At 40.3% G+C, this 12,501-nt stretch overlaps 1 protein-coding gene across 3 annotated transcripts in view; it reads right to left on the bottom strand.

The window, feature by feature from the left end:
- Positions 1-12,501, bottom strand: part of LOC122802621 (cyclic AMP receptor-like protein A) — a 3,720,933-nt gene that overhangs the window by 2,593,895 nt on the left and 1,114,537 nt on the right. The gene's annotated exons all lie outside the window — the stretch shown is intronic.

Raw genomic sequence — 12,501 nt, 5'->3', positions numbered from 1 at the left:
TAGTCGGGAGAGAAGGGGCATAGCTGGAGAACCTGCGTATATAACTTGTATCTCAAAGTGTGTGTAAGTGTGTGTGTGTGTGTGTGTGTGTGTGTGTGTGTGTGTGTGTGTGTGTGTGTGTGCGTGCGTGTGCGTGCATGCGTACGCGTGCGTGTGTGTGTGTGTGTCAGCTACTTGGGCAGGGACACGAAGCACTGGTTAGACAGAAAGAGTACTGGAGGTTTTGGCATGACTACTTGGCTGAGATCTGAACCCTATAGCTGTGTCAGTGGGGAGTCTTATTGGGGATCTGGAGAGAAAGAGAGAAATCAGCCCCAGACTGACTGTGATATTTGTGTGTTCTTAAGGGAAATTGTATTTTACTGTGTGTGTACTTGTTATCCTTCCCAATGTGCACTCCCCTCACTGGTGCTAGTGGTGAGGATTGAGGCTCCTTGATTACTAGGCCAGTGCACGGGCGTCACACAGCATACAAATATTGCATGATAACTATAAGAATCAATCAGAGGAGGTTAGAAAGGATTGGGAAGAGAGACTAGATAAGCAATTCACAAACAAACAATGGGAGGATATATGTATGTCTGCCAAATATGCAACAAAATCTAGAAGATTTAGGATTTCTGCTTGGAAATGTTTACACAGATATTTTATACCCTAAGCAAATTCCAGAGAATTTTTCCTCAGGTAGGCAGCAAATGTTGGAGATGTGATGGGGAAGAAAGAGGTACTTTGGAACACATTTTCTGGGAGTGTGGTAGGTTGGCAGACTTTAAAGATTCCCTGCTGGATGCACTGTCGGAGATGCTGGGTTGGCGGCTTAATGTGATGAGGGAGATGAGTTTTCTGAGCTATGATACAGAATCAGAATTGTCTAGACATGGTAAGGCCTTGCTACATCTCATTATAGTGGTTGCCAAAAAAGCAATTACTAGAAAATCAAAATCAAAATCTAAACCAACTATATTAGAAGTAGTAAATACAGTAACAGAGAAAAAAACAACTGGAATTGAGATTTTTAGAAAAGAGTGTGAGCAAACTACATAGAAAAAAATGAGAATTTTGGGAACAATACATACAGTGGAGGAATGAGGTTTAAAAGGTTAGGACTTAAATAAGCTTTGTAATGTTTAACTGAAAATGATTGAGTAGATTATAAAAAATGTATAATGTTTGCAACTGGGAGTGTGTCAGTATAGTTTGTGATGTAAAATGCTTGCAACAAGGATTGTGTCAGAGTGGTTTGTTTTCATTTATATAAATGTATTATTGATTGCTTATGTCGTATGTCATAGTTTAATAAAGTTTCTTGTTTAAAAAAGGGGGGCAGGAATTGAATGATTTATGTAATGTTGCTTAGGTTATATGATATATTGCAATATATGTGAAGTATAATGTTTCTCAATGTTAATTTAATACAGTTTGATTACTTTTGTATAACTATAAATTTGTCTATGTCACAGAAGTGATGATTCAATAAAGGTGTTTAATAAAAAGACTTTTGACACTATCTACCATGCTTGTACTGTCAAAAAGAAAAATGGGAAAACATAATGTAAACCTTGTATGTTGTCTGCTAGATTGCAAATCAGCTATATGGCAGATTCCAAGTTGTTAAAATTACTGGTACCCTCCCTGAAAGTAAAATTATAACTAGTGAGGTACCACAGGTTTCAGTGCCAGGACCTCCCCTGTTCGGCATTTATTTTGCAAACACCCTGGCCAATTTCCTAGAAGTGTGGATGATCATATTTGCTGATGTCTGCAAGTTGGACACTGTTATCAGCTCATCCACTGACACTAAACAGCTCCAGCAAGGGCCAGAATATTCAGATATTTAGCGTACTAAAAACAATCACAAATTAAATACAAAAAAATGCAGTGTAGTAGCATGCTTAGTAGCATTTCATAAAAAAGCTGTTTCCCACCTCATATGTTTTGAATGACATTCCCCTTCAGACAGACATGGTCATAATAGACTTGAATACTTATGTGGACAATTTTCTCTCATTCAATTATGTTTCCTCTACAGCCAGGACATTCATATGGTTGGACCAGTTAATTTCCAAGGGAATATCTTCAAGATCCAAAGAGGTCACCTTGCCACTGTACTCCTCCCTATCAGACCCATCACTGAATACAATGCCCTCTTTTATATGTATAAATCAAAGCTTTTGCTCAACCAGAAAGGCACCATAGACACCTTACCAAGAAAACCAAAGGCCTTAAATCTTTCAACTATCCCAACATATTAGCACAAGTGTCATTTTAGTCAGTAGCCAACAAGCTATTCTGAGGTGACCCATGTCTTGCTTTTCTTTTGCTGCAAAACTAGTGGCTCAACAAACACCTGACCTTGGGACCTAAATCTACAATAACAAGGAAAAAAGAATTGCTGGACAGAGAGGTCCTAACTCAATATATTCACAGCATACGGAATTAGTTACTACGGCAGATCAAACAAAGTACTACTTGGACTACCAGGATTGTCGTGTACAGCCCTGCTTGATTTGGGACAGAAGCACTATTAAGTCTTTGAAAAAGGGGAAATTAACTTTTAAGTGCATCTACTTAAGGATGTATATGGCTAGGCATCTTACAGTCCTTGTGATTGCTTTCCTAGTATTGTGTCTACGTTCCTATCCTTTTACCTAACCCTTACTCTAACTTCAACCCAAGGACACTCGCACATACACACTAACTGCTATAATCGTTTAAGTGAAACATTAATTTTCTTGCACAACCCCATTTACCTTCACTATATGAAACTTCAGCTATATCACATCCACAGAAATGAGCATTCATATATTTGTGCAGTAGTTTTTTTTTTATAGCCACACAACCTTTTCAGTTAAGAGTTTTAGACAGTTTGAATGGTAACTCTCTATATATTATAAAATAGCATTGTGGTTCTCACTATTTGGAACACCTCAAGTAACTTAAAACTGACAAAAGTTGCATAAATAATGTATACTGTACTCTCATAAATAGCTTATTATATAAACAGTGATGTTTCTTTTTATTAGTATTTCTCTGTTAAATAGTGTTTTTTTTTTTTTTTTTTTTTTTTTTTTTTAATAGAAAGCTACCTTACTGTATTAGGGCAGATTTGATTAATGAGTTACTGATTATAATATAAAAAGGGAGCTGACAGAGGCCCAACTACAGTGTTTGCCCTTTGTGTAAGGGAGCCTGGTGTCTAGAGCAGAAAGAATCAATCACAGTGTAAGAAGACCTGGAAGAAGAAACTGGAAACTGATCCTGACAGAGAAAACCTGGGAGACCAGCTAAAAGAAACTGTTTCCAACCAGTGTAAGACTGAGTATGACTGTGTTAAAGGTACTTACTGTGTTTTTCAATAAACCTGCAGGCTAGTTTTACTTGTTTTTGCTTGGACATGGGTTCATAGGTGTGTACTAGGCCAACGGCCCTGAAGCCTTTACAAGCCTAGCCCATAGAAGTGCCCTGGCATCATGCTGCCGTTAGTTCCCAGTGCTTCTATCAAGTACAGCCACTGGAGTGATCCCCGGGGTGAACTTTCTATTTCCCATCCACTCATCAAGATTTCTCTTGAAAAGGGCCAGTGAGGTGCTCTGCTTGACATGCATGGGAAGTCTATTCCACAGCATGGGCAGTCTCTGGGTTATGAACCTGTCCCTCCAGCACGTTCTGTTGATTGTGGTAATGAAGTTGAGGCCCCTGGAGCATGTGGTGTGGAGGGATTGGGATTTATTTAAGTGTAACATTTCTAACAGGGCTGGGTCAGACATGGCTTTGTAAGTCAAGCAGAGCTCGCCTCTTAATAGATGATATGAGACAGAGAAAAACTGGAGTTTTTTTGAGTCTGTCCACGTACGGCATGTGTTTAAGGCCTAGGATCCTCTTTGTGAGGTACTTTTGTGGCCTTTCCAGCTGTTGCAGGTGTTTAGTGAGGTACATGCCAAATGGGGCATTATACTTGATGATTGGTCTAACGAGGGAAGAGTAGAGAGAGATGATGGCCTCTTTCTTCCTGGAGGCAAAACCCTTAGTAATGAGATGTGCCACAAAGAAGGACTTTCTGACCACAGTGGCAATGTGTTGGTCGAAGGAGAGGCTGCTGTCAACCTGTGTCCCCAGATCTCTTATATCACCTTCAGTGTTCAGTGGGCTGCCATCAATATGATAATTAGTGGTAACTGAGTTTTTCCCAAAAAGAATGATGACACATTTTTTGGCATTAAGCTTAAGGCCATGGTTTCAACACCAGTCGTTGGTCTCAGTGAGGCCTTTCTGCAGGATGTCTGCATCACTTGGGGAGTTAATAATGGCTCCCAACTTGCAATCGTTGGTGAACCTGGTCAGCCAGAGTCTCTCCGTGTTGGCCTGGACTTCTGAGAAGTAGATGCCAAACAGGAGCAGACCAAGCACTGATCCCTGTGGGACTCCACTCGTGACTGGTCAGCAGTCTGACTTGGAGTCTGCTACTTTCACACTGTGGGTTCTATCTGTGAGCCAATTTGCAACCCACCTAGTGATATAGGGGTCGATGCCTAGTTTGGTGAGTCTATCAATAATTCCTGAATGCGGAATGGCATCAAAGGCCTTGGCCAGATCAAGGTAGGCTGTATGAACTGGCTTGCCCTCATCCACAGCTATGGTGACTGACTCAAAAAAGTCAACCAAGTTAAGCAGGCAAGATCTACCCTTCACAAAACCAAATTGCATGGGATCCAGAGTTTGGAGATTCTCTATATCCTTGTTAATTAGGTCCATGATGATGTGCTCCATAGCCTTACATATCAGACTCATCAGGCTAATGGGGCGATAATTCCCAGGGTCTGTAGTCACTCCCCCTTTATGGAGAAGGATGACTGTAGCAGTGCGCCATTCTGTAGGGACAAAGACTGAGGTGAGGCTGTGATTTAACAGGGCACAAAGATAAGGTGCCAGTTCACTTTGTAGTTCATGTAGAACACAGCCAGGGATATTGTTGGGTCCCATGGAAGCTGCATTCTTGGCCTTGGACAATGCGGCTTTAACCTGTGCTGCACTAATGCTGGGTGCCTGGCATTCTTCTGGTATTGTGACTGGTCCTTTGGGGGGTAGGGGTAAAGTTGGCACTGAATCTGTCAGCTAGTACGTTGGCAATATCTGTTGGCTCAGTATTGGAGGTACCACTGTGCAGTAACTCAGAGCAAATCTGGGTATTGCCACGGAGAGTCTTGATATAACTGTAGAAGGCGTTGTGGTTGTTTTTAGTGTCTGCCGCAATTCTGCCTTCATAGCTAGCTTTAGAAGTTTTGATGAGGGATCTCAACTTTTTGTTGAGGCTAATAAGGGAGTTTTTCCAGTTTTGGGACTTCACCTTTTTCTGCAACAGTTTCTTCCTTCTGTTGTAGAGTTTGCTAATGACAGGGGACCACCAGATTGGCTTCCTTTTTTTGGAGGAGAGTGTCTTGGTTATGTTGGGTATGGCTAGTTCCATGCATTGATGTATGTGTTCATACAGTGCATTGGTGTATGATTCGGTAGTCATGCACCTATTTTCCATTTGCATGGGTGCTGTGAAGTTAGCCACCTCTGTTTTTAGGAGCCCAAAGTCAGCTTTGGAGAATTTTTTCATGGTGGTTACCTTTGCTGGTGGTGTGGGTGAGATCTGGATTTCCATGGTAATTACTTTGTGGTCGGATCTAACCAGGAAGGAATTGACTATTGGTGTTGAGCAATGGTTGCTCATGTTAGTAATAACCAGGTCAAGGATGTTGATTCCTCTAGTGGGGGTAAGAATGAGCTGGTCCAGCACTTTGGAATTAATGAATTCCAGGAAGCGTTGGGCAAGTGTATTGGTGCATGAGTAGTTTTCCCAGTTGATGGAGGAGTAGTTGAAGTCACCCAGTATGAGAGTGTTGGGTTGGACCCTAATAGTCTTCAGGGTGCTTAGGAACGTGGAATGACAGTCTTGGGACATGGTTGGGGACCTATTGCAGGCTACAACCTGAATCGCTGTCTTACTCATTGTCAGTTGTACCTGAAGTATCTCTGATGCATTATGCTGGGCTATTAGTCTGGTGGTGTGCATATCATTTATGAAAATGGAGACGCCACTGCCTTTGGAGCTTTGATCCATGCTCTGGGGCCGAAAGGTTTAGAATGATTTATAGCCTGGTAGCACAAGGGTGCTTTCTGCTGCTTTAAACTACGTCTCCATTACAGGACAAATGTCAAAGTTCTCCATTTTGAGGAGGGCTTCAAGCAAGTGCATCTTCATATTTAGATGTCTAGCGATGAGCAGCATGATACTCAGATTGCATTTATAGCTGTTACAGTGGTAATTTGTTTTTTGAAACATTGCCTAAAAAGGCACTATAGAGGTAATGCAGTTTTGAAAACATAATGTAATCATTGTGTTTCCAACACTGGGTTTTGCCTGGGTGTGTGTGTGTGTGTGTGTATATATATATATATATATATATATATATATATATATATATATATATATATATATATATAAATATATATATATAAAATATATATATATGTGTGTGTGTGTGTGTGTATATATATATATATATATATATATATATATATATATATATATATATATATATATATATATATATATATTTATTTATCTAGGGTAGCCCCCTGCCAGTGAAAATACATCTCCTAAGTGGAAGTGTACATAAGGAGTGATGCCACAGAGCCAAATGTACATGATAGTACACACAGTCACACTATTTAAGAAATGCTGGATTTGAACATCCTATCTGGTTACAGAACCTAGAGAACACAGTATTAACTGCAAGGACCACAGGAGATGTCTGACTTGTACAGTGAAACAGTGCAGTTATGAAAGGATGACCTCATCAATCTGTTGCTGAGAAGATGTTTGTTGTAAAAGTGGGGTAAGGGGATGGGGGTGCTCTTCTATTAGTTTAAATGCTTCCTGGGTAGAAGCAGATACCACATATTTGTTGAGGAAGCTAAATGTACCTGATACTTAAGGCACACACACACACAAGTTTACCGTTGTTAGATATGAACCTCCTATCTAGCTGCACAATCTAGATATTACACTATTAACTACAAGTACCACACAACAGTTCTGACTTGTATAGTGAGAGAGTGCACTTATGAAAGGATGACCTCATCAGTGTGTTGAAGAGAATATCTGGTAAGGGATGAATAAGTCACAAATGCCACAGGGAAAGGATAACTTTTAAGGGGAAAAAGTACACTTTTGACAGGATGACATCAGCGGGTTGCAGAACAGATGTCAGTATTAAAACTGGGATAAAGTGCAGAGGAAGCTGTGTCCAAAGTTAATTTTTTCTCTTGAGTTGAAGTGGCTGCAGCACATCTGAAGCCTTACTTACCTGACACTAGAACCACATACACACACAAGTTCAGCACTATCATATTCAAACCACCTACCTAGCTACACAGTCTAAAGAACAAAGTATGAATTGCAAGCACAACAGCAAAACTTTGACTTTAAAGATGTACAAATGCAACTTTTTATGTATTAACACATTAATGCAATTTGTATGTATTAACACATTAGTGTATTGAAGATCAGCTAGTATGCATTACAGATTTTGTGGCAAATGCATGCGTCTGTACAGGCCAGTGTAACTGCACTGTGCTTGTCCCATGTAATTACATACTGCTTTGAAAACATTGATATACTGTCATTCTTGTATACTGCATTACTGTGAGTGACATATACATCTTTCACAGTATTTCAATGGCAATCACAATTGTAAAATAGTAAATTGTCAAGCAAACATTCATGACAGTTTATCCCAGGATGGTTGTATGCAAATAGTAACCATTTACTATGTCACTGTCAGTTGTATTTGATCATGCTTGGACTGTGCGACTTAACAATACAAACAGATACTTCTAAAATATGACAGTGCACTGCTGAATAACACTGATGGATTATATTTACTTCTTTATTCATTTTACATTTGTTTACTGGGAAAGTCCAACTGGACAAAATGATCTTTTTAGCAGAGGGCTGAGGAGAAAAGCTCCATATTTATAAATAACTGTAAGATATGTTTACAACGTACAGATACAAATATTGATTCAATCTCAGATACAAGTACAAAATGAAAATACATGTTACACATTTCACAAAATGTGAAAAGGTTATACACCACTGTAACAAAGTTGTAAGTGCAACTGCTGGAGTGCACGCATACATTAACAGACTGAATTAACTGAGTCAATGTCACTGTGAAATCTGGTTCAAAATTCCATTAACACATACAGAAGTTGTACAACCTACTCACATCATTCTGTGTTGTAAGCTTTTTTTCCAACTCTCTGTCTGTGACACGCATCACTAGCAAGCTCATTTATGTTGCTGACGGTAAAGTATTAGCACATAGTCTATGGTGGTCTGAGCCAACCTTCCCACAAATAAGCAGTATAGACATACAACCATGTCTGAATCTGATGGAATACAGAACGGATATGTGTTATGGTCATGTTTCATGTATCATTATTTACACTTCTGCCATGACAATTGCATGCCTTCACTCACCACATGTATGATACAGATGGATTATGAAACACATAAGAGGCTAAGCATTTTATTGCTAGAAACATGGATTACAGAAATAGTACTGAATCAAGGAGGTTTATATGATGACACAGAATGTGTGGCAAGAGTGGGACATCTGTAGCTAGGAATACACATACAGAAATACTAATAGATTAGCTTTATGGTTCATTTCTGTACATATTTGTGTTTGTTATGTATCCTGCATTTTCTGACTTATATACATTGACAAAATCAACTCTATGGTTTGTTCTAATGCTTCCAACTGCCAATGATTCTCACAATTTTCTCAAAGGTAGGGATGACAACAGCAAACATTAACATGCAGAAATGTCTACATCTTTTGAAAGTCTGTACATTTCACATATATTGCTGTGTACAATACAATGTTTCCAATATGGATGAAGACTGTGTAGGAGAGGGGAAATATGTTGAGGACATGGAGGATACTGTTGTTTGACAACATATAAATCACATACTTGCACAAGTACAATTAATATATGAACACATTAAATAAATGCATGACATACATCTAGATTTGGACCCTATAAAATAAAAGTGTACAGACAGGAGGATTATCTCAGTTCAACACATAGGAACTCAATAAATCTTACATTTAACTGACACATTTGAGGGGACACTGAAACACGGAAAAATGTACACATCAGCCTTCATCACAGTAAGGACAGGTGTAATATCCCAGAAGGTGTATGCGACATCTATCAGTCTAAAACATATGTTACACGAACTGCCTCACAATAGTACTATCAGTCTGTATTTCTATAGTACAGCATGGTGGTAGGACAGCACCATAGCTAGCCACTGTGTACAAAGAATTTGCTGAATTGGAAAGTCACCACACACGGGATGGGGAACAACAAAATAATGCTGTATAGTCAACTGAACCAGATCAACTGAGCCAACATGACACACAGGCAAAGTGGACAGCTATATATGGGATTTTTTTTTTTTTTGAAACAGGTGCTCATTATTTATTTATTTGTGTATTTATTTATTTGTGAGAGAAAGCAATGTTGGGGAAGGTGCTTAGGAATGACAGGATCAGGTAGGTAGAGCAGGTTAGGTGGCAGGTGCAGACATGCAGGACATACAAGACAAATAGGGATGATGATGGACAGAAAAGGTTGACACATCCATGTCCAGCTTGAGAAGAGAGAATCTATTTCTCACATTCAGAACTGCCATCTGTGTCTCCCCTGTCAGTTACCTGGGTCAGTGACAAATGTGGCACCAATTTGGAAACACTGTTCAACCTTGCCAATTTGGGCACCAAGGCTCCTCTCAATTATGTTCTCCACCAGCCCGTCAACTCCTGATGGGTGACAAAATCTTCATCTCAACTAGAATTGCTCCAGGAGGGAACTACTGCATCAGTAGCCATGGCACTGTTACCTGATGCAAGTGGAGAAGGTAGGGCAGGAGTTTTTCAGGCAATGTTGACTAGTTGTGACCCAGATGTGCTGGGTGTCTGTTCTGCCTGTGGTGATCCTGCCACACCCACCTGTAGAGGTATGGTGGGCCTAAATGCAGTGGCTGGTCTAGCTCCCTGTGCTGATGGTCATTTTATTTTCAGCAGCAATGTATAACAAAACATAATACCATATTAAGAAAAAAAACAGGGGTATAGGGTAGGGTAGACAAAAACAGAGAACTAGATCAATGGCATGTCACTTTTTAATTATTGCAATACATAAACAAATATGAGAAATAATTATGTGAATCAATGCCACTTCCACATATGATGGGAAGGCATTAATGTGTCATATAATCAATCTCAATGCTATGATATGACAAATGGAAACATTCATTTGACTATGCCATATAAGATGTATACTTTCAAAGTTAATAATTCCATTTGCAAAAATGTACTTATTAATATCATGCAGTACTGCAGTTAATATTTTATAAATACTATTCTGTAAAAAAGAATCTAATGTCTGGGTATTGAACCCACATACAATTGAGGTGGTGTACTTATTCCCTAATGCAAGCAAAAGGAGCTACTGAAGCAGGCATGTATGCTTGATATAAAAGTTTAGGTATGCCTGCTCAAGATGATATATAATGAAGAACTGGAAATACTTCTCTGCCTTGCATGCAGACCTGATGCATACTTACCCTGTGACTCTCTGAGGTGGGTTAGCCTGTCTTGATGCACCTCATGGTTTTCTGCTATGTCATCTGAAGCTGTACCACAGAGAAAAGATGAAAACGATATGAAAGCAAAAGGACTAACTGCCTTGGCTGGCTAATCAATGTTATATCACAGACTGTTGATGGTCACTATACTTACTCAACTGGGAGGAGCACGCAGTCTTAAATTTATCTTTCTATTGGCTCAGGATGTCCTACTTGTGCCACTTAATGTCACTGTAGTGGTGACAACATTGTTCCCCAGTGTAAGGAATACCAGTTGAACTGGAGACAGCCTTGGACAAGCTATTCCAAGTCTCAGCCTTATACTGAGACCTGTTATACCCCTCCCCTGCAGCAGCCACCGGCTGTAGCACTTAACAAGTAGTGCCACAAAAATCCTGGACTCCTTAACACCTCACCTTTGTACTCTAAATGAAACTCCACCCCTACATTCTCCAGCAGTGTCTGCAGAAGTCAAGCTAAAAATATGTGTCTGAATTGGCACCAATTCAGATATTCCGTGTAACAGTTTGTGCACAAAGATGCACGGCCTGCCAGCTGCATTTACGCAACTGAAAGCACAGCAATGGCTTGGCAAATGCATTGGCACTGACTACATCAAAAAGCATGGAAGGTGTGAAATATAACATGGGATCATAGGAAGTTACTAGGCTATTGGCTCTGAGACCCTTAAAAGCCAAGAATTTAGCCCATGTTCTGACAAATCAGCACCCAATGCCTCTGTCCAGCATGGACACAGGTGAAACCCCAGGGGTGTATTTTCTGTTCCCCATCCAGTTATCCAGGTTGTGCTTAAAAAGGGTTAATGAGGTACTCTGCTTGAGGTGGAGAGGGAGTCTATTCCACAGAAGGGGGGAGTCTCTGGGACACTGATCTGTCCCGCCAAAAATTCCTATTGATGTCACAGACGTGTGGGTTACTTCAGTGGAGCTTGACTTGCTGATATGCAGCAGTCCCTTCAAGGCAGGGTCTGAGATTGCTTTGTATGCCAGACAGTGGTCACCTCTGAGGAGTCTGTATGACACTGAGTACAGGGACAGAGCTTTTAGCCTACCTGTGTAGGGAAGATGTTTGAGGCCCTGGATTCTCCTGGTGAGGAACCTCTGTGGTGTCTCCAGCTGCTGCATGTGCTTTGTGAGGTACATGTCGAAAGGGGCACTGTACTCAATAATGGGTCTTACAATGGATGGATACGGGGATGTTATGACCTCCATGTCCCTGGATGAGATACATTTACTAATGAGGTGAACCATGTAGAAAGCTTTCTGTACAATGAAGGTAATAGGTCCTAGGCCCTCTCCTGTTTGGCATCTACTTCTCTGAAGTTCAAGCCAATACAAATGGACTATGGCTGACGAAGTTTGCAGATGATTGCAAACTGGATGCCATTATTGATTCACTAACCAATTTAGACATTTTAAAGAAAGGCCTCACTGAGACCATTGATTGGTGCCAGAACCCTGGCCTAAAGCTCAATGCCAAAAAAACTCAGTACCCATGAACTACCACATTGGTGGTAGTCCACTAAACACTGAAGGTGTGATAAGAGATCTGGGGACACAGGTTGACAGCAACCTCTCCTTTGATAACCACATTACCACTGTGGTCAGAAAGACCTTCTATGTGGCACATCTCATTACAAAAGGTTTTTTCTCCAGAAAGGAGGAGGTCATAATCCCTCTCTACTCATTCCTCATTATACCTATTCCAGAATACAATGCCCCATTTGGCATGTACCTCACTAGACACCTACAACAACTGGAAAGGCCACA

Source organism: Protopterus annectens, chromosome 5.part0 (genome assembly GCF_019279795.1).
Source record: "Protopterus annectens isolate FY-2018-M chromosome 5.part0, PAN1.0, whole genome shotgun sequence".
NCBI lineage: Eukaryota > Metazoa > Chordata > Ceratodontiformes > Protopteridae > Protopterus > Protopterus annectens.
The sequence above is the reverse complement of the archived record's forward strand: the minus strand, read 5'-3'. Positions and strand labels throughout refer to the sequence as shown.